This window comes from Ailuropoda melanoleuca, chromosome 17 (assembly GCF_002007445.2).
Source record: "Ailuropoda melanoleuca isolate Jingjing chromosome 17, ASM200744v2, whole genome shotgun sequence".
In the NCBI taxonomy this organism is placed as follows: domain Eukaryota; kingdom Metazoa; phylum Chordata; class Mammalia; order Carnivora; family Ursidae; genus Ailuropoda; species Ailuropoda melanoleuca.
This window is the reverse complement of record NC_048234.1, coordinates 17,947,095-17,972,844: the sequence shown is the minus strand read 5'-3', so window position 1 is coordinate 17,972,844 and position 25,750 is coordinate 17,947,095. Positions and strand designations below refer to the sequence as shown.

General features: G+C 43.5%; 1 long non-coding RNA gene across 1 annotated transcript; it reads left to right on the top strand.

The window, feature by feature from the left end:
- The first annotated feature begins 4,045 nt into the window (after positions 1 to 4,045).
- On the top strand, positions 4,046 to 24,156 carry LOC109489603. The gene is made up of 5 exons (XR_002142638.1): positions 4,046 to 4,104; positions 17,413 to 17,565; positions 20,938 to 21,010; positions 23,604 to 23,722; positions 24,126 to 24,156. It is a non-coding gene; the product is annotated as an uncharacterized LOC109489603 (long non-coding RNA).
- Positions 24,157 to 25,750: the final 1,594 nt, after the last annotated feature.

Genomic DNA, 25,750 nt, shown 5'->3' with positions numbered 1-25,750 from the left:
GTTGGCCTTACTATTAAGACTCATACATGTCTCCACATCAAATACGCATTGAAATAATGAGAGTTTTCACAATCCAAAGGCTTATATATATGAGTCCATGCATTTAACAATGGAATTCGTGAGTTGAAAGAGTGAAACCTGAGTATGCATAGTAAAGCATTTGGAGTGCAAACACAAGTGAAGGTATATTTAAAGAAAGAACTAATGAACAAGATCTGATGTATAATCACCTTATAGGGAGGCAGGCAAATGCTCACTTTACTGACTATTAATCACATGTAAAGAATTTTGTAAGGACTGTCTTATTTAATCCTTACCACGAACACATAAATCGAGAGTTGTTATCTCCTTATTGGGGATTTAGAAATGGAGGTTTAAGAAATGTAAGTAATTTCTTACAGTCGCACAGTAAGTCAGTCCTATAGCCAGATCTTTAGCAAGTCTGAGTCACCACCACCGTTACGGAATGCAACATTATACGTCTAGGCTTCTGCAAACATTTTTGCAAAACAGGAGTTGGGAAAGGAAGCCAAAATTCACAGTCACAAGCTGAACATGGGGAAAAAAATCCTTAAAAAGATGCCAAGATTGGAAACTCATCTAAAGAGAGAAGAAGTTGTAAAGTGTGTTGGATTTGGTAGGAACAAAAGTGATGTCCATATCCTCACAGAAACATTAAGGGCGCTGGTCCCTTTGAAGTGTGTTTACTTTATCTGTGAATGAGAAAAGTCTCTGAAATGTAAGGGCGAGGGTAGGGAACCCACTGTTACAAGATGCCTAGTTTTCTGTCTTGTCCTGCCGGTTTCATCTGATTCAGGCTTTGACCTTGTCATTTCCATCCTAAGGACACTAAAGAAAATGTGCGATTGTCATGATCTTGACTGATTCTTTTCCATTAAAACTACGGTCTAGAGCCTACTAATTCTTTGATCGAAGGCTTTGCAGCACAGGTAAAATACTTTGAAATTTTTACATCATTATTTATAGTCCATTAATTTCAGTTCTTTTTTCTCTTAATTTTATAGAAGTAATAGATTTATCAATCCTGCCCTGTGCAATATCACATACTATTTTACTAAGTCTAGTTTTTGTCATGGTACCTTTTTTTTGACGTATGGTCATTATTTTGATCAATTGGTTAACAATTATCCAAAGTCTTAAAGGTTTAAGATTTGTCAATTTTTACCCAGTAAACTCTTTTACCACTTGCAGTTTTACCTTTTGTCAATATTATTTCAGGTCAATTATTTCCACCAGTTATAAAAATTTGCATGTTTATTATTGCTATTTAAAATATTACCCCCCCCCAAAATATATTATCAAACTGGGGCACCTGGGTGGCTCAGTCGGTTAAGCGCCTGCCTTCAACCCAGGCCATGATCTCAGGTTAAACATCTGCCTTCGGCTCAGCTTATGATCTCAGGGTCCTGGGATCGAGGCCCACATCAGGCTCCCTGGTCAATGGGGAATCTGCATCTCCCTCTTCCTCTGCGTTCTCTCTCTGTCTCTCTCTCTCAAATAAATAAATAAATATTCATTAAAAATAAATAAATAAAATATTATTGAACTATGTGACTTGATAATATTTTTACTACAACCAATTAATAGTATCAATTCTAGTTTTTCTTGAATTCTTCTACCAGCACAAATTACCATGAATTGGTTAGTTTTAGATGTGATTGGCATCGTGTTCTTATGACATATTCCCAACTGTTCATAAATGATTATTTGGCTTGATAAAGTTTACCCTACATATTCTCTTCAGATGAAAAAAATCATTATAGACCTAAAAACAGCAAAATAGCACTCTAATTTCATGAAATAGTAACTGTTGGAAAAGATGATCGTGCCATCTGCCAACTCTTGCTCAAGAGAGTGGCCTTAGACTTGGAACATTTCCTTCCGTGGAAATAGGAGCCCACGTAGCCTGTACTGCCTTATCTGTCACGTTGTTTGGGAATATCTTCTGTTCCAGACCTGACATGCGATTCTGTGTTCTGCTTCAGTGTGAGTATGTGTCATATGGCACCTGGCCAAACCCACCATGCTCACACTGCCGAAGCCGGTCTTGCCCTGTCTCTTCTTATGAGAGTAAAGCATTGTTCCATCCAGTGCCTGTGTGAGTCGTGTCTTTTTTGTCAGCCCCAGGACGTGCCAACCCAGCAGGGCGCTGACATCCTGGGACTGCCACTCTTGCAGGCAGGATCCTCCAGCAAAGGCCCCTCCCCTGGGACTGGAACAGGTGTCACTTACTTGGCAGTAATGACAAGATTCCAGCTTTGTTTGACCTGCCATGCGAGACTGATTGTTCAGTTAAGTAAGTACAATATTGATTTTGTCTTAGATTTAGTAGAAGTGCTTACTATATTTTTGAGATTCAAAGAAATGTCTATAAATTGGAGATGATTAAATCAAAACCAAAAAATATTCTAAGCCCTAGAGAGCACACCAATCTTCCTTCCTTCTTCCTTCCTTCTTCTTTCCTTCCTTCCTCCTTCCCTCCCTCTTTTTCNTCAAAGAAATGTCTATAAATTGGAGATGATTAAATCAAAACCAAAAAATATTCTAAGCCCTAGAGAGCACACCAATCTTCCTTCCTTCTTCCTTCCTTCTTCTTTCCTTCCTTCCTCCTTCCCTCCCTCTTTTTCTCTTTCTTTCTTTCTTTCTTTCTTTCTTTCTTTCTTTCTTTCTTTCCTTCTTCCTTCCTTCCTTCCTTCCTTCCTTCCTTCCTTCCTTCCTTCCTTCCTAAGTGTTCCCTTGACTATACATTTTTATTACGAAACCATTGAACAGATATTGGTATATTTGTGTAGACTGTCAGAGATGCACTATAACAAATAAAGGATATAAGCTTTGTAATTCAAAAGATTGGGGTTAAATGCTAGTTCTGCCATTGAGTAGGTACCTGACTTTATTTTCAAGATTTTATTTATTTATGTGGAGAGAGAGAGAGCATGCGTGCACACACGCATGAGAGTGGAGGGAGGGGCAGAGGCAGAGGAAGAGAGAGAATCTCAAGCTACACGCCCTGATGAGCACAGATGGGGCTCGATCCCACGACCCTGAGATCATGACCTGAGTCGAAACCAAGAGTCGGCTGCTTGATTGTGCCACAGGCTCCCCAGATACCTGACTTTAACACACTTATCTACTCACACTTGGCTTCAGTTCCTTCACTTGTTAAGTGAAATGAGCAATTTCTCAGAATTGAGTGGAGACCGTGAGCTAATGAGTATACATTTAAACTCACAGTTACTGGAACATATTAAATAGTCAATACATGGTAGCCATTAATGACTTAGTTATTAGGAAAGCCTAAATTTGAATGTGAGAGCGCCACCCTGCATTTAATTTTTTCTAGTTAATTTTCCTTTTTTCCTGTGCCCTGAATCCAAGTAGGTCTTCTGACAAGATGACAAAATTTAGGAATAAAACATGTTGAGGGAGAATTTTACCTCTACACTGCTCAGATGCCTTAGTCAATTAGCAAGGTAAACATGACCATTTAACTTAATGCTCCGTTTCTCCAGTGGGTGACTTGAGTCTCTTTCTGTGTGTGTCTATCTGTATGATTGAGGTGGGGAACGAGGGACTGGCATTTGTGTCAGCTGCTGTGCTAAAAGATTTCTCGTCATTTCTCTCTCAATTATCAGGACATCTTTCTGATGCAAATATTGCTCATTTAATTTTACTTATCAAGAAATTAATACTTGGAAGATTTGAACATCTTCCCAAAGACAACATACCCAGGAAGAAGTGGACTGGGTTTTGAATTCCCATTTGATTCTATGTTCTATCTACTGTACCAGGTTACCATGGACATAACAATAACATCTTCATAGTCAAATGAAATGATTATTACAATTACTGTTCAAAGATCACTTATAATAAGATATACTATTTGTATCCATTATAGATATTTTTGATTCTGTGGATTGCTTTTAAATTCAGTGTTTCTCTTTCACAATCTAGAAACTGCAGGCTTAGCTGGGCAGAGTCAAATCTTTCACTCAATTTGCACATCATGTTATTCTCACCAATTCCCGCATAGCCAGCTCTCCCATTGGCCAGCATCAGAGAAAATGATCTTTTTTCCCCGTCATGGTAAGTGTACCAAAAATGAGGTTCTTACAGAAAGAAATTCCAAAGTTATCAGGGAAAGTAGGCAAGACCTGGGAAAGTTACAAGGTTTCCTGTCTCCTGTGATAGAAGAGAAATAGCTGGGGGTTTTCATTCCTTTTGGTCAGTGTTTATCAGGAATGTCAGAATTTGACCACAAAAACTCGAGTTCTCATATTGTTTTAAGCTAAATTGGTAGACTCTATTGATTTTTAAAAATGTATAGCAGACTGACTTAGCGAGGATATATATGACTCAAAAAAAGTGATTTTAGTTGATTCATAGCAAATCCCTCTTTTCTGAAACAATTTTAATGCAGTTGAGCTTTTTTTTTTTTTAATATTGATGCTGAATTACAAAAGGACTGAAAGGGAGGTGAAACATTTTGGTGTGGTTTAATCTGGGTAACGTAGGAAAGAGATCAGTCAATGAACTTCAGGATATATATATTTGCATAAATCCACATGACAGACAAAACATTCCACATCCTTCCTTGCCACAAGGCACACGTTTTCCTGCAAGTGTATTGAGAAACATAACTGTTCTTAGTTCCAGCTCTCTGATTTGTCCGGAGTCCCAGCTTCTTCCTCCACCTCTGCTTTTGCATCCGATTTATTTCTCTGCTGAGCATTTCCACTTGGAGATTGATATTTATGATTTTTCTCCTGACAGCATCTTTGCTTTATGACTTTACCTTCTCATTCAAAGGAATTATTTTTGTTGTAGGTCCTACTTTCAGAACCATATTCATAGAAGTAAAATAAACTCACAAATTTAATAACAAATCTTACCAGGAACAGTCTTTTAAAAGTGTATGTTTATGACCGTCAAATAGAGTCTTGAGTTCTTTAGTATGGTGGTTCCATTTGTATTTATACTTCAAATGGTTTGATGAAGTAATTAGAAATGAAAGGAATATTTCAATGTTCTGACTCTTTTCTAGGTGTCTAAAGATTTCTCTTTGTCCTTGTTTTTTTTTAAGCTTATCTATTTATTTAAGTAAACTCTACACCCAATATGGAGCTCGAACTCATGACCCTGAGATCAAGAGTTGCATGGTCTTCCGACTGAACCAGCCAGTTGTCCCACTTTGTCATTGATCTTTAACAGTTTAACTAAAAAGGACCAAGGTCTGGTGTTTTGTTTTGTTTTGGCTCACCAAAAACCCCTGGGTTAATATTTTTCATTGGTTCTGGAAAATTCTTGGCCAGTATTTCTTTAAATGCTGTGAACTTTGCTTCTGCTTTATTCTGTGTCTTCGCTCCTGTTGAGACTCCAATCACACATCCCTTAGAAATTTTGAGCATGTTTTAATGTCTCTTATAATTTTATTTTTCCCCATGCTTATTTTCTTCCCTATTTATTTTGGATATTTTCTATTGATTTATCTTCAAGTGCAACAGTCCTGTCCAATCTGCTCTTACATTCATCCACCAATATCATAATTTAAGATACTGTATTGTTTCAGTTCTAGAATGCTCATTTGATCTGCATACATTCTAATCCCTTATAAAATCCTTGTCGTCTTCGTCTATTACTTGAGTACATCGATCCGTTATTTCAAAGCCCTTGTCTGCCACTGTTAATAGCTAGGTCATCCGTGATTCTGTTTCTATTGTCCTTTGTCTCTCTTGGTTACCGGCTATGTCATCTTGCCCCCTTGCATGGCTGCACTCTGAGAGTGTATCAGGCATATCCTTAGAGGACCCAATGATGTCTCCCACTATTGAGGGGGTTTTTCTCTGTCAGACAACATGTGGGGGCTGATTCCCCACATCTAATGTTGGGAAAACACTTAAAAATAAAGCCTGCTGCCAACCCAGAAAACATTTCTACAAAGGTTTAAAAAAAAAAAGCAAGATGACAGTTTTCTTATTGAAAAGGCATTAAATTAGACAGCATTACACAACCATCCGAAGAGCCACTAAAGAGGTTGCAGAGAGTAGAATCCCATGCTTTTCTATAGCCGGGATTACTCAACACATTGCATTCTTGTAAATTGTCTTTTATCTCTCAAAAAGAAAATTAGAACTTGTGGCGTCTTTTTCATAAGCAGAAAGTTACCCTTTGGAGCTAAGGGTCTAAACTTGAACCCCCTAAGACAGAAAAATGGGGTGTTACAGTTCTTGGTGTTTGTATTTCAAAGAAATAGCCCCGAGATCTTCAAGAAAGACATTCCTGGGATGCAAAGAGTCTGATTTAGTTTTACACAGATTTATCTCCATCTCATAGAGGCAGACAGAACACTTACACCTTCAAATTTCCTAAACAAAATGATACAGAGATGTCGGGAGGACGGAGTTCTCCTTCCCTTATGTACCAGGGAAAATTTTAATTTCCTTTTTTTTTTTCAGATGGGCATTTAGCCTTATGCCAGTCAGAGTTGCACTGTTACACTCGATCAGAACTGGTGGCGGTCTGGGTGATTTTAGTGAGATTCAGTCCACCTTCAGCTCACCTCTCGTCCTTTCAGTTGAGAATCTGTAGTGGATCTAGGGCGTCGTAGAAGATCCACTTCCTTTTTTTCAGCTTCCTCCTGAGCTGAACAGACAACAGCTTCAAAATCGTGCAAATGTCTCGAGTGAAGAAGCCACTGAAGTGCTTTGGGCTCCCCAAGTCTGTGAATTTGTCACTTTAACCTCATGCAAATGCCCCCAGCAGAGGTCTCCTGCCAAATGCAGTAGAGACCCTCAGGCGAGGAGCAAGGGTAGACCCGCAGTGCCCGAGCCCTCCCCCCTGTGGAGGTCTCATCTCACGCACCTCCTGCCGCAGGTCTTTGTTTCCCAAAGACCCCGAGGCTACAGGAGATCTTCCTCTGCTTTTCAGAAGCTTAGGCATCACGATGTCCCCTTCCACTCAAAACTCAGCAAATGTCTGCTGAGGAAAACTACCCTGTGTCCAATGCCCTGGAAGACTCCCGTTGTCAGACTGCGTGACTGCCAGACCTTTGCTGATGTCTCATGTCCCCAAAGGTGGACGTTGACCTTGGCCAAGCCCTGTTCCTCAGCCAGTGCCCAGAGCTGGAAGACACCCCCAGGGGGAAAGACAGCTGGCTCTTGGGGTGCCTGGAATGGCCATCCCCTGTTAGGACTGGCACTTCACTAGGCCCTCCTGGCTCCCACGGCCCTCCAGTGCCATTCAAAATACGGCCTCTCTGGTGCACGCATTTGTTGGAGAGCGGACTATACCGTGCCTATGGGGATGTGCCAGAGGGCAGAAGCTTCCCCCCAGATCACTCTCTGAGGCTTCGCTTCTGGGATAAAACCCTGAGCCTGTTTTCTTATTAAAATAAATAGATAAGTAAGTGATCCACATTTTTCCACAGTTTGTAGCAACCAGTTCTTCAAAAGCACAGATTACACCAATGTCCTCTCTCTCTCTCTCTTTTTAAATGCCCACATGCCTTTCTGTTTTGTTTCACTTCTTGGCCTCTGATATTTTTCTCAAAGGACAGCACCTCCATCCCAGTATCAGAGACATCATTTCTCCAGTCCAACCACATCGGCTTCCTCTTAGCTCCTTGGCCTGAGATGTTACTGGTTTCAAAAATAACTTATTAATGTGTTCTGATGAAGTATGAAGAAAGCAGAATTGCTTTTTTTTTAAGATCTTATTTATTTATTTTGGAGAGAGAGAGAAAGAGCACGCAAGTGGGGGGAGGAGTAGAGGGAGAGAAAGAAAGAGAATCTCAAGCAGACTTCACACTGAGTGCTGACCCTGATGTGGGGCTCGATCTCACAACCCTGAGATCATGACCTGAGCTGAAATCAAGAGTCAGACACTTAACCGACTGAGCCACCCAGGCCCCAAAGCAGGATTGCTTTTATTTGCATAGCAAAAGAAAGGAATGGTTTTATGAGAATAACAACTCCTTAATTTATCGGGCTTGTTATGTTTGTACTTTTCAGAGAACGCATGTTCAGTGCATGGCATATAACGGCTCAGAAAACTTAACATTTGATTAATGAGTTATAATCGTATAGACAGATTAAGCAAAGAACAGATCGCAAGTCACACACACACTGAAGTATAAAGAAAATAATATATCTTGGATAAGTCAGAAGTCACTTTCGGGTGAAGCAGTTCCCTTTTTAGTTTATTCACTTATTGGTTTGTTCACTGATCCAACAAATAGCGATCAGTCCTAGATTGAAGGCTCTGACGCCCCCTGACCAGGGGCTGTTCAGAATCCTGGTTGGTGGAGAAAGTGATTAGTAACCACTTGTAGATGGATTTGAAGATGACAGACATTCTCTAAAGTGCTGGACAATCGGAAATCAGATTATCTAAGGGGGAGAAAGCAGGACGTTCACAGCAAAATATGAGACGTTCAGAACTCCAACCATCTCTATTAATGTGCTAGCAAAAACGATAGAGGCCTGAAATAATTTACATGCTTCATGTATCATAGACATCGGTTAGTAAACTGCTCCACTGAAGTGCAAATATCATAAATGACAGAAATTGAGATCAATAATACCAATATCTTGCTGTCTGTTACATAATGACATATTCTTATGCTTTGAGGTATAAAAAAAATTAGGAGTCTTTATATTTATTGTAAGGAAGACCATAAAATCTTGAGCAAACGGGAAGACAACACCATATGTGTGTTCATTATTTAAAACTGCAGCAGGTGGGAGCCCTGCCGGCGAGCTGCTGGAACGGTTCCCCGGTTGGAACAAATCGAGCCAGCGGCAGAACACTAACGAACCGGAGTCGTGTTTCAGGCACAGCAAACACTCAGGAGACTTCGAACAGCGAGGTGGGCTGTGTCTCCCCACGGTGCGATCAATACAGAGTAATTCCCTCACACCTTTATATTCTTCGTGTAACACCAGCAGCACCTGACTGTCGGTTGTTCCTGGCTCAGAAACGCCTGCGGCCGTGGGCACCTGCGTGTGGTGGGTGCTGGTGAAGTCCCACCCCCGGCGGTGTCTTCCCGCCGATAAGTAAAACATATTAAGGTCAGGATACCAACATTGATCCAGGAAAGCCTTTGAAGGCCACATCTACTGAATGGGACTGGGAGTCAGGAGATCTGGGGGTCCTCAGACCCACCACACATCACTGGATACCGGCCAACTTGCATGTGGGGAGCTAGTGACCGTGGGCTGCGCCCAGACAGCCCCTCTCCTTCCTTCCCTCCCTCCTCTGCAGCACGGACGCTCACAGACACCCACCCAGCCCACACCGGGGGTGCTCTCGCTGGCCAAGATGGGGGGAAGAACCACTAAATGCAAGAGGATGGGAGACCCAGAGCCCAGCAGAGGGGTCTTCTCAGGACTTCCAGTGCTGGGAGCAGAGGGGAGACAGGCAATGAATAACAAGGTGTCAGAAATGGTGAGCAGGAGGGAGAAGCGTAGAGGAGGGGGAGGGAGTGCCTAGAGAAGGCTGCTGTTTCCTGCCAAGGAAGCCCCCGCGACAAAGGGATGCTTGAGCAGAGATCCTGAGGTGCTGAGGGAGGCCGCTTGCACATCTGGGAAGCTTGCTGCAGGCAGAGAGGAGAGCAGGTGCAAAGGCCCTAAGGCAGGGGTGTGTCAGCTGTGCGAGGAGCAGCAGCTGGTAGTGGCTGAAGAGTGAGGGAGGGGAAGATGGCAGAGGTGAGATCCGAGCGGGTCCGGGTCATATTGGACCTTGTCGGCCACTGGGCAACTCTGGCTTTTACTCCGAGTAGATGGGGCACCATGGGAGGCTTTGAGCAGAGCAACTGCGATAAAACATGGGGAACATACACTTGGCCTTTGTCCCTGTTTCCTGGCACACAGCTCCGAAGACCCTTGGAACCTTCAGAGTAATGAGAGTAGTTCTTGCTTTCCAATGGCATAGCTGGTGGCTCCAGGATGAGGGCTGACGGCCAAGGGGGCCACCTCTGTGGTTAGAGGGCTGGAACTTCCAGCCCCCCGCCCTGACTTCCAGGGAGGGGAAAGGGACTAGAGGTTGAGTTAATCACCCATGACCAATGAATTAATCAGTTGTGCCTATGTAATGAAACCTCCCTAAAAATTCCTAATTGGAGGGGCTCGGAGATCTTCTAGGTTGGTGAGCACATGGCAGTGCTGGGAGGGTGGTGGGCCCCAAGAGAGCATGGGAGTGTCCTGTCTCTCTCCACAGGGCTTGCCTTATGCCTCTCGTCCATCTGGCTGTTCCGGACTTGTAGACTTTCTAATAAATGGTAATGGTAAGTAAAGCACTTTCCTGAGTTCTGTGAGCCATTCTCGCAAATTATCAAACCCGAGGTCATGGAATCCCCAGTCTATAGCTGGTCCAGCAGAAATATGAGTGGTGCAGGACATATGACTGGTTTCTGAAGTGGGGGGCGGTCTTGTGGGACTGTGGGGTCTGCCCTAAGTCGGGGTTAGTTCACGTCAGAAGTGATCTGAGTTGTTCAACACCCAGTTGGTGTCAGAGAATCAGAGACTGGGTCGTTGGTGTGGAAAACGCCCATACATTTGGTGTCAGAAGCATTGATAGTGAAAACGGCTTGGGGACGATACTCTGAAGATTGGGGAAGGATCGCCTGTGGTGGCTGCATTCCAGATGGAGCGAGGCAGCTGAGCGGCCAGTCCAAGGCGGCAGAGTCATCTGGTCAGGATGAGAGGAGGGGAGGATGGCAGGCCAGCAGCTGCTGGGACACTGTCTCAGAACACCTGAGGCTCAGTCCAGGCTTTATTTCCAACAAGTTGATGTGCATGTGCTCGTCCAGTTCTTAACGAGCCCTCCCGTCTAGTGCAGGGGTGAAGCATGCGTGCAGAAAGTGGTACGCGCTCCTCGTGGAGAATCAGGACGGGAAGAGAAAGATCCGGCTACCAGGTGGACAGGCGAGAACAAGGCAGCTGGGCCTGGAGCGCAGAACATGCTCTTGCTTGAGATTGTCAGGATGCGATCTGGTATTACAGAACAATTTAAATGAGCCCCTTAACTGTATTGTCTATGGCCAAGTGGTCAATCTCTATATGCGATTAAGGTTTCATGTAAACACCTGTGCACCTGTCCTCTGTGTCCCCTTGTTTCTCACCCAGGGCCTTGCCCACAGTGGCGTGGTCCCACAGGGCAGGCAGGATCCCACAGAGCCACTGAGGGAGACAGGTGCACCGTCTGAATTTCTGTAGGCAGGGACCCCAGATGGTGCCTGTGCTTTCATTCACACTGTTCAGCCTTCCTTCCTGCAGTCTAAGGCAATGACCTTTATCACAAAGCATGTGGAGGGTTTGAACATGGGCAGACAGGAAAAGCCATTCTAAGCAGCGGGTCTGTCCAGTCACAGAAAGGGGCGCAGGAAGGAGAGGGGCTTGCAGTGACTCTCAACAACTTCTGATGCGCGTTGATGACTGATTTGCCTGGAGTGCGGGGTGCATGTGCTTTTGGGGAGCGTCTGGGATTGCAGTGGGGAGGGCCTTGCATGGCAGAGACGCTCAGCTTCACCGTCTAGGTAATAGCGAGCCAGAGGAGGCTTTCAAACTAAATGGACACATGATGGAAACGTGGCTCGCACATCTCTCGGCCAAGTGTGGTAAGGACCCAAGTGTGGCGGGATGTGTGTAAGACGCAGAAGGCAGGACCACCAGGGGGAGAGGGCGAAGGCGGCCCTGGGGATTCAATGCAGGGAACTGGGAGGCTGGGCCAGCAGCCTCTGCCAGTAACACTGGAGGAGGAAGAGATTTGGGGAAAATTTCATTTGGGTCAGGAAGATTTCCGCGAGCGGATGCCACACCCAGGACGTGCAACAGTCCTGTGTTTCTGAAGGCCAAGTGACCACATTAAGTAGGAAACAGTCTTTTTAATTTTCAAAATCAAACATCCACTCTTAGGATTTACTCATTTAATGTGGAATATCCTGTGGATAAACGTGCTCACATTTCCAATATTTATTTAATTTGCAGTAGCTCAGTTCGCTATAACTTTCTGAAGACTTCTCATCCTTTTATTAAATTATACTGGAATACGTAAGTTAAGAACTTAGATTACTTTCCCAGTTCAAGGTCCTATATGCAATTACCCTCTGTTGTCTTACATTATTGCTTTTTTACCTATGTTATTTCTTTAACATTTTATTTCTCATTACCCTGTATCTACACTTGTCTCAAGAAAATCTAACCAGAGCTAACTTGCGGGACAGCTTGTGACAATTTGAGGATTCGAGGAACATTTTTTTTTTATGGCAGTTGTTCCAGAAGGGAGAAGCCCAGCAAAGCCCAGTTGATTCAATCACCTCGAAGTCTGAATTTTCTGTGTGTCTCTACCCTCTGAGCACTTTTCTTCCCTTCATGAAGGAGAATTCAACCTTCACATTTTTCTATGGCTTTCATTGCATGAGCAAGGAGTGATTTTTGCCATCTCCCCTCTCTCTCTCTCTCTCTCTCTCTCAGGCTTTCCAGGACCATTGGCTCTTTCCTTTGGGCGTAAGAAAGCAAGGTGGGTCAAGGCACATTTCCTTTTATCTTCCTTCCTTCAAAGACTGCTGGTGACCAGGAAGGCCAGTTGGGAAAGTGGGGTACGTAGGGGATAAATAAATTCCTTTGCTGGTTTCATTTTGTGAGTTCATAAAGGTTACCGGTGTCCAGGGTTATAAATCCAGCTTCTTCTATAGCCATGACAAAGTGAAAGCAGTCCAGACGTCCTTCAACAGGGGAGTGAATTCACAAACTGTGGTACAGCCATACAGTGGAACACGACTCATTAACAGAAGGAACTCCTGATTCAGGCGACAATGTGGACGACTCTGAAATGCATTTCACTGTGAAAACGCCAGGCCCGAAAGGCTCTCTAGTCTATGATTACATCTGTCAACATTCTGAAACTGGGAAAGCAATAGGGATGGAGCACAGATCAGTTAGTGTCCAGCCTTGCAGGTGCCAGGAGGGTTCCGTGACAGAAGCAAAGCATGATGGGAGTTTTGCAAAAAAGGAACCATCGAGTGTCATGCCTTTGCTAGGGGATATGTGACTGTACACCTTTGTCAAATCCCATAGGGCCTCACGCCATAAAGTCTGCAGTTAACTAATGCTCACTCTTCATGGTTACACGTTACCTGGGAAAATCAACCAGGGTGTGGAAGTAACCAAAAAGGACCATAAATTTTAACAAAGGATCCTAGCTCTGTTACAAACGAATAATGTAATCGCGCCGGCTCCTTGGAAGAATGAGGTCATTACCTTCCACCCTGGAGAATTCCATTCCTGAGAATTAAGAACTCACTTGTGCAGAGAGAAAAGGAACTCAGCACGAAGCCACCACTTAAGCTACAGACTCGTAAAGTTGGGAAAGACCCCTAGAATCATTTCACTCATCTCCTGCTTCCAGGTTCGCACCTTCGTCTCATCCCTAAATGAGATCAGTTCCAGAGAAGAGTTAGAAAACATTCTCTACAGCAGGAAATGTTATCTTTCACCCTTGGGATCAGCACACATCTGTAACAGGAGAGCAGAGATGGGGCTAGCCTGGGCAGGGGATTCCACCTGTGCTTTTAGGGTGCAACTCTTAGCAAAGCTCAGTACAGCCAGAGATGAACAGGGAGTTTCTCTAATTGAATCACTGGTGAAACGTTGGGGTTCTGCTCAAGCCTTCCCTCTGTCACCTCCATGGCCAACGCAACCCCGAGGAAAACTGCAGGGAGCCGGTGGCTGCGGGACTCAATCTGAAAATCACTGATGGAGGGAAAATGTAGAGAAGCAAGAAGGGAACAGAACCCGTTTTGTGCACCGTCATCACGGTGGCTTCTCACATGCATAAGTAGATGTGTCACTCCTTACGTAAACGTCGTCACGGACTCCCTGCATTTCACCGCACTTTTTGCCCTGCCCCTATTTTGGTGACTCCTTGGGGAACACTCCCAGTGCACCGGGAAGGTCTACGATATTGGGCGTGGTATAAAAACACTCTCACGTTCCAGTTCTTTGCTAACTGTTCTGACCTCATCCACCCACTGACACCCGATTCCCAAGACGCCCTCCCATCCGCGTCCAGTTTCATGCTGCAGCGCAGGCTTCTCCTGGTGCCCTCGCTTGCCCTCAGGCACCTACACTCGTAACTGTCTGAAGTAATACTTAACAGACAAGCTTTAATGGGAGCAATGAGTGGGCTCAACCAGGGGAGTCTTAAATTCCTTTGGACCTGGTCCCCTTAGAAAATCCTTTTGAACCTTTCTTCAGGAATTAAAAAAAAAAAAAGAAAAGAAAAGAAAAAGAAAAGAAAGAATTTTTTTAAATTGCATAGAAGTTTGAAGTAAGTGTGGCCTCTTTCCTCTCCACTGTGGGTCCCTTTGGTGACTTCGCAAACCAGGCTGGACCCCAGGGGCAGGCATCGAGGCCGGCCTCCTCTGAGGCTGGGAGCTCTGCAGTGCGTGGACCGGGGAAATAAGCTAATCAAGCCCTTTGTAGGGCGAAAGGCTGTTTCTGTTTGTTTGCTTGCTTGTTTAGCAATGCTTCGGATGGACTGAGGAAACTAACAATACCGAGATGAGTTAAAGAATGTGGTTGGAGGCCACCAGGGCGCAGAAGAGATGGATTTCATATGGATTTATAAGAAATGGATTAACGAGGAAGCAGTAGACAGGTGCTGGGACCGGATGTCACCTGAAGAATGTCCCCTCATTTAGGAGACTTGCACCCCACCCACCCAGCACCCAGGAACACCCCACCCAGCACCCCACCCACACAGCACCCAGGAACAGCTTAAAGCAGAGATACACTTACAGCAGGTTTTGGAGTAAAATTGTTTCAAGATCACCGAAAATACCTCTCTACCTGTGGGTGTGCCCAGTGTCCAGGACGCTGGGCATCCAGGGTCCCTTTCTGTGTGTGGCATTGTGGGACCCCCTGTTTGCTCTTTAACTCTTAGTTTTAATAATAGTTTAGTTTTTGCCCTGATGTTTTTATGGAGAGACTATTATGTAGTCAAATTTGTCAGTCATAAAAATGCATTCTACACCACATTGCTATAAGAAATTATTCCCTCCAGTTTTTTTATACTATTTGTAAGGTGTTTGTGTTTTTTTAATTTTTATTTTAAAATGAATTTTACTTTTTATTTAGTTTGGCAGAAAATTTGCAAAGAGCGTAGAGTCCCCCTATGGCCTTCACTCAGTTTCCCATAATGTTATCTAACATAATCTTTGTAAATTTATCAATACTAGGTAGTTAACATTGATACCTTATTATCTTTTTTTTTTAAAGATTTTATTTATTTATGTGACAGAGTTAGCCAGCCAGCAGAGAGGGAACACAGCAGGGGAGTGGGAGAGGAAAAAGCAGGCTCTCAGCGGAGGAGCCTGATGTGAGGCTCGATCCCATAACGCCGGGATCACGCCCTGAGCCGAAGGCAGACGCTTAACAACTGCGCTACCCAGGCGCCCCAACATTGATACCTTATTATCAATCAAGCTGCAGACTTGACTGGAATTTAACTAGCTTTTCCCCTGGTGTCCCAAAAATCCACATTGTGTTTAGTCACTGTGTTTCCTTAGCTTTTCTCCAATGAAATAGTTGATCAATCTGTCCTTGTTGGTCCTGATGCTTTCGAAGAGCCCAGGGTGGGTATTTCATAAAATGCCCTGTGGTTTGGATTTGTCTAGTGTTTTCCCATGATAAGATGGGATTTCTGGGAAGATCTAGAGAGGTATAGATTTTTGGAAGGATACCACAGAGGTGATGTGCTTCTGTCATTATATTAGATCAGTCACATGACCTATTACTGGTGACATTAACCTTTATCCCTTTGGTGCCTGTCTGGTTTCTCCACTGTAGAGTCACTATTTTTCCCCTTCTATTTGCTATTTATTAGAAATGAGTCATTAATTCTAGCCCACACTCAACAGAAGGGGAATTAAGCTTCACCTCCTGGAAAGAGGAATATCAAATAATTTGTGGACATATGTTAAAACCATCATAGTAATTAATAAATATTTGGCATTCATCTATGGATATTGCCTGCAGCGATATCACTGTGATGGTCTAATGGTGATTTTCTATTTCCCTCATTCTGTCTGCATTCATTAATTGGAATTTTTCTGTAAGGGTGATTTCCTCCTTCTCCCATGTTTATTTATTAATTCAGCTGTTGGATACAGAGTTGAACTCCAAATAGATTAAAGATCAAAAGAGGAAAGAAGAGAATATAAAGCTAACCTAGGGAAAGGGAAAACATAAACAAGCAAAAACATTAAAGACAATTAAGCATTTCTAATCAACAATAAACACCCACAGAGTGTTAAAAGAGACTTCAACATACAGGGTATCATATCCAAAAATAATTTTTTAAAGATTTTATTTATTTATTTGAGAGAGAGGGCACAAGCAAGGGGAGGAGCAGAGGGAGAGGGAGAAGCAGACTCCCCGCTAAGCAGGGAGCCTGATGTGGGCCTCCATCCCAGGACCCTGGGATCGTGACTGAGCTGAAAGCAGACACTTCACCAACTGAGCCACCCAGGCATCTCATATGCAAAAATTCTTACAACTGAGTTACCAGGATGACAGCAACAATAGAGCTAGGGGGTTCCTATTTCTAAAAATCCACAAAGGTATGGATGGGCAATTTCCAGAGACGGACACTAAAAATCCGTTTAGTGAAGAGACGCTCAATCCACTAGTAAGCCAGGAAACATATGTTGAAACAATGAGATCTGGTTCACATCCATCAAAGTGACTAATAAGGTGGGTAATAATAACGTGTGTTGGCCAAGATGGGAGGAAACAACCTTTTAGCCTTTCTGTGTAAGTGTAAATCACAGAGCATTCTGGAAAGGACTCTGGGGAGCATTCAATGACATAAAGAGTGTGTCCTGTGACCAGTTCTCTCATTCCTGGGCATATATCTGAGAGATACTCTTAAATTCCTCCGTAAGGAGACACAGAAAAGGGCTTGGTTTATTGTCAAAGGAATTAGAAACAACTTCGTATCATTAGGTGCACTGATGAGAAAAATTTAGCTGGTACTTGCTGTGGAACACTCCGACAAAGAAAAACCCTGAAGCTGAAAGAAGTACATATAGCAGCATAGCTGTAGATGGAGAGCGCACAGGGGAAAGAAGATCGAGAACGAGATTTCCAGCACGTAACTCTTCACACAGAGGAAAAGCACATGTTCCAAGCCATCACACGTTTTACCAGGCTGCAGCTCTTTAGGGACACACAACAGACATATTAAGAGGAGTGTTTTGTGGAGAAGGGTACAGAGACGTGAGGAGAGGTGTGGAAAAGACTGTGAGGAGGGTGTTTGCAGAACGGTGGTTCTATCAATCTCTGTACAGAGGAAAGTGACTAACTTACTTTAAGTAACTGAATTTTTTTTAATTAGGAAGCTGTGATTTTCAAATGCCCATGGCCCAGGAGAGACTGACGCCTAAGCCGAATGGGGTGAAAACAAGAAATCCTACATACAGTATTTTCAGGATACGGATAAACAAAACGTGGTCTATCCATACAACGGTCTAGTATTTGGCCATAAAAGGTAAGAAAGTACATGACACAAAAGGTCACATATGATGTGTTTCCATTTATATGAAATATTTAAAAAGGACAAATCCATAGAGATAGAAAGCAGATTCATGTTTGGTAGGGGGAGATGGGGAGAGGGAAAAGGGAGTAGCTGCCTAATGGTTTGGGATCTCCTTTGGGCCAGTAAAAATGTTTTCAATCTACACAAAGGTAACAGTTGCACAATATCGTGACTGAACTAAATTCCAGTAAATTATAGACTTTAAAATAGTAAATTATATGTTATCTGAACTTTACTTCCATAAAAATATAATCTTCACAGTTATCACAGAAAAGAGCAAATAACTCCTCTCTGAAGGGACACAGCCTTGTCATAAATCCCAGTTTACTAGATAATTAGTCTCAGTCTCGAAAACCGGGGGAAGCACAACTCTGAGTGACTCTTTAGAGCAGAAGAACCAGAATATATCTCAAGTTTTTATACTGCATAGTTTGACCAGGAGCAAATAATGGGTTTTAATAATTTTTAGACTATGCATCATAATTAATAACATTTAATACTTCTTTGTGGGATAGATATATGTGGTTATTATACATAATATATTAAATATATTTATACATTATATAAAATTACGATCATATATAGTTATATAATTATGTTATACATATAATTTTATATAATTTTACATTATGTATATAATTATATACATTATGCATTATGTATAACGTATATTATAGTTCTATAATTATACATTGTTATGCGTATGTTTGTGGGTGTGTGTATATATAGAGAGAGACATACACAAACGCTTATATATGTTAGGGAATGATGCAAGAAGTGGAGTTTGATATCTTACCCTGAAGACTTACTGTGGTTTCATTAAGGGTCTTTCTCTTTAGCCCATGAACAATGGATAGCTATTAAAATGTATTAAGAAGAGGATGGACAAATTTGATGAACATTTTGAAAAGACTGTTCTGGCTACATGTGGGGAATAGATGACGTCAGTCAAACATGGGTGCAGGTGGGTCCGTGAGGAGTCTCCTGCAGAATTCAAGGAGAACAGGCAACTTGGATTTGGGTGATGTCAGGGGAGAAAGACTTAACATGGCTGAATTTGAACCACCCTTAGAAGACCAGAATGACTGGATCTTGAGAGACAAAAACGTCAGGGATTCTGTTGGGATTCTGGCTGGCTTAACCAATCAGACATTATGCCAGGAGTGAGATCCTGGTTCAATTTCAAACGTGGTGGGATTGAAGTGTGTTTGATGAATCCTAACATGGCTGACAAGTAATCAGTGCTTCCAAGTGGAGTCCGAGTCTGTAACAATTGCTCTGTTCATAGGTGTTAAATGAAGCCAGAGGCATGGAGGAGATGGATTATTGGATTTTAAGGTGAAACCAGCATCCATTTCTGGTTACTGATTTAGGGGAAGATCTTTGAGCATGGGTGAATTTAAAGTCTGACACCAATATTTGAGTTAAAGGGGAATAGATATTAACATTTAGTCCAAACTCAAAGTTGTATTTGAATATCACCCAACATATTCAAGCCTTTTGGCATATTCTAATTAACGATGTGTAACAAGTACCGATCTCACTAGCAAATAGCCTAGACTTCTCTGAACCAGGCTGAACCCATAGATCACCTCCTATGTTAAGTCCCATTAAAAAGTAACATTACAGGGGCTCCTGGGTGGCGCAGTCGTTAGGCGTCTGCCTTCGGCTCAGGGCGTGATCCCGGCGTTCCGGGATCGAGCCCCACATCAGGCTCTTCCATTGGGAGCGTGTTTCTTCCTCTCACACTCCCCCTGCTGTGTTCCCTCTCTCACTGGCTGTCTCTCTCTGTCTAATAAATAAATAAATAAATCTTAAAAAAAAAAAAAGTAACAATCACAGAAAGCCAATGTTTATTCCAAAAGTTAGACCCCGAAGGAGGCAGTCCCCCGATGCCTTGCTTTCTGTCTCCTTAGGGCAGGGGTTGAGGATAGAAGGAATATGAGGTGGCTCAAGACACTGGTCAGGACGGACCTGCTAAGCGGAAAGTCTGCATCTATTTTGCAGCTTTGGGTTGGAATGGGTTCTAACAGTTCGTTCGATCGTTTGGTTGACCGAAACATAACCCAAAAGGTGGCTTCTGCTAAATATGGGTAAAGTGCAAGACTGGCCTTGGTGTCCCACAAAGGCAGGGATTCAAAGCTTAGGGGGTTTCTTAGCCAGTTTGGACCGCTGTACAAAGCACCATGCATGGGGGCGTAGTAACGACAGATATTTATTTCTCACAGTCATGGAGTCTGAAGTCTGGAATCAGGATGCCAGCGTGCTCAGACTGCCAATTGTCCCCTGTGACCTCATATGGCAGAAGGAGGAGGGTACATCTCTGGAGTTTCTTTCCTAAGAGCCTTAATCCTATTCACGAGGGTTCTCCCTCCTGATTTAATCATCTCCCCAAGGACCTCCTCCCAAGACAGTCACACCGGGGATTGGAATTTCAGCATATGGATTTTAGGGGACATAAAGATTCAGTCTGTTGTGGCGGGCTGGGGAAGTGAAAGTGTAGTTGTCATTGAAGACATTCTGACCCACCCTGGGAAGGACCAGAACCCAGACCTTTCACCACGACTGCGAGAAATAAATTATTATGAGTGGAGCCTGAAATCCTTGAAGGGTTCTGTGATTGCTCTTCACTGTGGGCCAGACCCTATGGTGGGAACCATGGTTATAATTGGGAAACCTAAATGCAATAGAATGAATTGGTTCCAGGGTGGCATGGGTCAATGGTGGCACTCCACAGCCAAAGCCATGTGGACCTGGTGGCCATAATGGACAGCAGAGTCAATGCAGCATTCCGAATGGAGACTCACAGAGACCCATGGCATGGCCACTTTATTGCTGTGTTCCTAGAAATGAAAGACATGGGAAGTCCAACACTTGATCTGTATGAGTGTAAGAATACTATGACCGGTCAAGTGAACAAACCTTAACCTGAGTTCTAAAAACAGAGTCATGGCCTCTCAGTCAATTCCCTGACTTGAGCCAGTTTACAGACCCAAAACCCCTTGAATGGATGGAAGTCCAGGAGGGGTGACTGCTACACTGCCAACAATTTTACTGTTAATCCTTCACCCAGACGTCCCCAAAGGAAACTCCAGCCCTCCACAGTGTTACTATGCATTGCAAAAAAGAAAATAATCTGACTTTCCAGGGACTATGGACACTAGCTCTAAATTGACATGAATTTCAGGAGACCCAAAACATCACTGTTGTCTACCACTCAGAGTAGAAGCTTATGGAGTTCAGATAGTCAATGGAATTTATCTCAGACTGATTTCAGAGTCTGCCCAGTGGATTCCTAAATTTATTTTGTGGTTATTTTTCCAGGTCTGGAATGCATAATTGGAAAGACATTCTCAGCAACCCCCAGAATCCCTGAATTAATTCTACAGCCTATTGAGTAAGTACTATTATGGTGAGAAAGCCAAATGGAAGCCACTAGAACTGCTTCTACCGTAGGGAAGTAGAAAACCATAAGTTATGGCACGTTCCTAGAGGGATTGCAGAGATTAGCGCCACCATCAAGGATTTGAGGGCTCCAGGGGTGGTGTCAGCCAGTCCCTCCCTCGTTCAGCTCTCCTATTAAGTCTGTGCAGAAAACAGATGGATCCCGAATAATGACTATGGATTCTCATAACTTTAACCAGATGGTGACTCAATGCTCCTGCACAGATGTAGTTTCATTGCTTGGACAAATTAACACATCCCCTGCAATCGAGTCTACAGCTATTGACCTGAAAAATGCTTTCCCCTCCAATCTGTTAGTAAAAACCACCAGAAGCAGTTTCCTTTGAGCTTACTAGGCCAACAGTACCCTCCCCTGTCCTGCCTCAGGGGCATATCAGCTCTCCAGCCCTGTGTTATGATTGAGTTCACAAGGATCTTGACTGCCTTTCCCTTCCGCATAAGAAATCACGCTGGCCCATTACATTGATGATTGGCCATAGTGAGCCGGAAGTCGCAAACACCGCGGAGTTATTGGTAAGACATTAGTGCGTCAGAGGATGGGAAATAGATCAGACACGTTTCAGAGGCCTTTGACCTCAGAGGAATTTCTAGGGTGGGGCACGATGAGATGTCCCTTCTAACTTGGATAACTTGTTGTATCTGACCCGTCCTACAACCAGCCGTGAAAGAGGCATGATGCCTAGTGACCCTATTTGACTTTTGGAGGCAAAATCGTCCTCATTTAGATGTGTTACTCCAGTCCATTTATTGAGTGACCCAAAAAGCTGCTAGTTTTGAGTGAGACCCAGAACAGCAGAAGGCTCTGCAACAGGTCCAAGCTGCTGTACGAGCTGCTCGGCCACCCGGTCCCCGAGACCCAGTAGTTCCAATGGTGCTTGAAGTGGCGATGGCAGATAGGGTTGCTATCTGGAGCTTTGGCAGGTTCTTATAGGTGATTTGCAGGGCAGGACCTTAGGATTTGGGGACCAAGTCCCACCATCCAATCTGGATAATTGCTCCTTTTGAGAAATAGCCCATGACCTATGAGAGGGCCTTAGGAGAGTTACTTAACCTCGGGCTACCCAGTTAACGTGACCTGAACATGACCTGTCATGACACCCACCCATCAGGTGGTTGTTGTCTGACCCACCACGCCACAAAGTAGAACATTTAAAGCAGCATTCCGTCATCCAGTGGGACTGATATATACATGGTGGGGCCCAGGCAGTCCTGGGCATGTAAGTTACACAAAAAAGTTTGCAAGTGTGCGTGGTTCCCCACTCCTGACACGCTGCTTTCTCTCCCATTATGCGCCTATGGCCTCCTCATGGAGACTTAACTTATGATCAGTTGACAGAGGAAGAGAAAAGTCATACCTGGATCATAGATGGTCCTGGCATATATACAGGTACCACCTGGAAGTGGACAGCTGCCTCACTACAGCCCCTCTCTGGGACTTCCATGAAGGAAAATACTCCCAGTGAGCAGAACTTCGAGCAGCACACCTAGTTATTCACTTTGCTTGAAAGGAAAAGTGGCAAGACATGCAATTTTATACCAATTCAGGGGCTGCAGCCAATGGTTTGGCTGGATGGTCAAGGACTTGAGCATGATTGGAAAATTGGTGACAAGGAAAATTGGGGAAAAGGTCTATGGATGGAATTCTCTGAATGGCTAGAAAATGAGAAGATATTTATATCTCATGTGAATGCTTAGCAAAGGGTGACCTCCAGCACAGGAGACTTTTAATAATTGAGTACCTAGGATGACTTGTGCTGTGGATACTGTTTCCTCTCTCCCCAGCCACCCCTGTCCTTGCTCAAAAGGCTCATGAACAAAGTGGCTGGAGTGGGAGTGATTATGCATGGGCTCAGCAACACTCATTTCCACTTAGCAAGTCCAACCAGGCTAGGAACCGCTGCTGAGTGCCCAGTCGGCCAGCAGCAGAGTCCAATGTGGCACCATCCCCAGGGCAATCGGCCAGCTACCTGGTGGCAGGTTGATTACATTGGACCGCTTTCATCATGGAAGAGGAAGTGTTTGTTTTGTTCCTACTGTAATAGACGCTTGCTCTGGATATGTATTTGCCTTCCCTGCAAACAGTGCTTCTGCTAAATCTACTGTCCTTACGGAGCGTCTTACCCATTGGCATGGTATTCCACACAGCGCTGCCCCGATCAAAGAATGTATTTCATAGTAGATGAAGGGCAGCAATGGGTCCATGATGGCGGAATTCATGGTCTTACCATGTTTTCCACCTTCCTGAAGCAACTGGCTTGCTAGAACAATGAAATGACCTTTCGAAGACGTAGTTACAGAGCTGGCTGGATGGCAGTAACTTGCAGGCAAAACTTGTCCTGGGGTAACGTTCTCCAGGAGGCTGGGTATGCTCTAAATCAATGCATCCATATATGATGCTGTTTGTCTCACAGTCAGGATTCATGGGTCAAGGCAGCTAGAGCTAGAAATGAGAGGGGCACTTGTATTACCCTATGACGCCACTAGGAAATCTTCGCTCCTTGTTTCTGTGACCTCATGCCCTGCAGATCTAGAGACCACAGTTCAAAGAGACGAGTGCTACCACCAGGAGACACGACCGGGATTCCATTGAACTGCTACCTGGCCACCTTGGGCTCCTCATGCCTTTGAATAAACACATAAAGATGTAAGTTAAGGTGTTTAATGATCCTGACTACACCAAAAAATGAGACTGTTAATCCACTGTGGAGGGAAGGGAGGGTATGTCTGTATTACCGGAGATTCCATAGGCGTCTCTTAGTTCCACCACGCCCTGTGATTAAAGTCAGTGAAAAACTACAACAACCCAATCCAGGCAGGACTACTGATAGTCCAGACAATTCAGGAATGAAGGGTTGGGTCGCTCCAACAGATAAAGAACCGCGACGAGCTGAGGTGTTTGCTGAGAGCAATAACGTAGAATGAGCAGCAGAAATAGTAGTTATATACCAGCTATGACCATGTGACCGCTACAGAAATAAGGACTCTAATTCTTTTTTTCTTAAGAATTTTATTTATTTACTTATTTATTTATTTATTTATTTATTTAGAGTGCAAGTGGGGGACGAGACAGAGGCAGAGGGAGAGAGAATCTCCAGCAAACTCCATGCTGAGCATGGAGCCCAATGGTGGACTCGATCCCGTGACCCTGAGATCATGACCTGAGCCAAAACCAAGAGTGGGATGCTTAACTGAGCATCAAAGGCACAGAGGTATTCCAGGACTCTAATTCTTATGAATATTTCTTCCTTATTTTGTTATGAATATTTTTGGGTGTGTCTGACTCTATTTTTGTTTTCTTCCTTCTTAGTCCCTTATCGAACATAAGATATATGGAGTTTGCACCATAGTATTGAAGTTACAGGTTATCAAGGAGAAGAGGGAACATCTCCAAGGACTTTGTATCCTCCACTAGGGAATGTATTAGTGCATTTTAAGTTGTACATAGGATAGTTGTATCATCTTAGACAGAAGTATAACCTTGTTATTGTCTTTATTTGGAGATGAAGCATGATTTGAAGAGGCGTGTATGGGTCCTAAATTGACAGGGTTAATTGTGTTAGTTAATTATATGTGGCAACTTGTGTAGGCCAGAGTACCCAGATAGTTGATCCAGTACCTGTCTGGATGTTGCTGTGAAGGTATTTTTTGTATGTGATTTTCACTTAAATTTTGAGAAATGCAGATTACTCTCCATAATGTGAATGGGCCTCATCTAATCAGTTGAAGGCCTTAAGAGAAAAGACTGAGGTCCCCCAAGTAAGAAGAAATTCTGCCTCCAGACAGGGTTCAGACACAAGCTGCCACGTCAGGTGTTCCCTGGTTGCCAGTCTGCCACCAACCTGCAGAATTCAGACTTGCCAGCTTTCACAGTGAACAAATTCTTGAAAATAAATCTCTTTCTTTCTGTGTCTGTCTCTGTCTCTCTCTTTTACTCTCTCAATACACACACACACACACACACACACACACACATCCTAGAACCCTAATACAGAAAGTACTTAACATTTGTGATTAAGAAAATGATGAATAAATTATGGAAGATGGGCATCATTTTTACTCAGAAATTATTGGTATGTGCCTTGGTTATTAATTATAAAATTTCTAACAAAAGTCTCTAGTAAATTCACAATAAGCACCTTTAAAGAAAGTATAGAAAAAGTCTAGGCTGTAAGCTAAAACCTAGAAAGAAAAAAAAAACAAAATGAAAATCCAGTAACTACATGAAATAGTAGGAAAAGCGATAATAAGAATAAAATTAATCAGGGGCGCCTGGGTGGCACAGCGGTTGGGCGTCTGCCTTCGGCTCAGGGCGTGATCCCGGCGTTATGGGATCGAGCCCCACGTCAGGCTCCTCTGCTGTGAGCCTGCTTCTTCCTCTCCCACTCCCCATGCTTGTGTTCCCTCTCTCGCTGGCTGTTTCTATCTCTGTCAAATAAATAAATAAAATCTTTTAAAAAAAAAAAAAAAGAATAAAATTAATCAATAAAAAGCATACACTACTGCAACTAAGAAGGAGCATAGAACCACACACCCACAAAACTGAGAGTGTGGTTTGCTTCTCTGGGAGGCACTGGAGCCAGGATGCTCGGCTTCTCCAGACTGAGCAAGCCCGTCTGGCTTTGATCCTCCCGCAGAGAGCTACCAGCCAGAGAGCTCGTCTGTGGTTTTCTTT